Source organism: Silene latifolia, chromosome 5, assembly GCF_048544455.1.
Source record: "Silene latifolia isolate original U9 population chromosome 5, ASM4854445v1, whole genome shotgun sequence".
NCBI classification, from domain to species: domain Eukaryota; kingdom Viridiplantae; phylum Streptophyta; class Magnoliopsida; order Caryophyllales; family Caryophyllaceae; genus Silene; species Silene latifolia.
Window position 1 is genome coordinate 77,406,834 of NC_133530.1, and position 1,316 is coordinate 77,408,149.

Sequence of the window (1,316 nt, forward strand, 5' to 3'; positions counted from 1 at the left end):
GCTTGTTCCATGCTAATAATAAAATGATCATTTATAAAGAGACTCGAAAGAAATTTACGGGTTGTTTTTATACTTCTAGAATATCAATGTTCACTTATATGTTAATATGTTGTACAATAGTTTGATACAAAAGTAGGGGCAAAACTCAAAATAAGTCATCCTTGATGCAATCTTTGGTTCTTTGAAACAAACATTGCAATCGCATTAGCAACAACATTGGAGAAACCTCTTATAAAATAAGATCTTCAAGAATGACGAGTCCTTTAGTTGCTTCACACACTCCCAGAATATGTTAATACTTCCTTCTCCTTCTCTAGTTTCCTCCCCAATTTCAACAAATGTGACTTCGCTCATGTTTCACCAAAATAGACAAAAAAATTTGATAATGTCATGTATGAGTCATGTGTATATATGAAATGATAGTCATGACTCATGTATAATGTGTTTTAAGCCAAAGAATTTATTTGGATAAAGGTTCTTAAAATTACTAGATAATTTGATCCCCATTCTCATTAAAGTACGGAGTATCAAACATGTATACAAAAACTTGGATAAAACATTCTTCTTAATTCATGAGTTCACTATTTTAATAAGTGTAAAGTTATGTGTTTTTCTAATACTAACTTCTTGTTTTGCGAATTAATAACTAAGACTCTTCTTTAGCATTTTCTTTAACTTTAATTCAAATGTTATAGGATCTATTTAGATCCTATAAATTCAATTTAGAAATAAAAATTCAATTTAATTCATACCCTTTTTTCTATAAGTTCAGATCTTATAAATTCAATTTAGATCATATAAATTTAATTTAGTTCAGAAAAGTTCAGCTCCTATAAATTTATTAAAACTCTATAAGCTTAGTTCACAAAAATTAAGATCTTAATATTCAGTACAAAAAATTAAAATTTTATAAATCTAATTAAAATTTTATAAATATAAATTTAATTTAGTTCAAAAAAGTCTAGAAAAATGAAGTTAAAAAGAATGTAACCTAACTTGTTATAATAGCAATTGTACATGTTAATACAAGTAGACAACTTTTAATTGTGTGGTTGAATCTTGAATAATGTCACCAATTTGTACATTGGCTTTTATTTCTGAGGTTTCATTTGAAAATTGAAACGAATAGAAAAAGAGGTAATAAGTGCATGAAGTGATAATCTCTTTATCCCGGCATTCATGCTCCCCAAATGACCAACTGGACAAGGTAAATAATGAAGTTATCAACAGCCTTTTTTGGTTGTAAAAGGTAACTTTTTTGACAACGTAAAGGCACATCCGATACATCAATTGAAAAATGTCACTTTTTTGGTCAT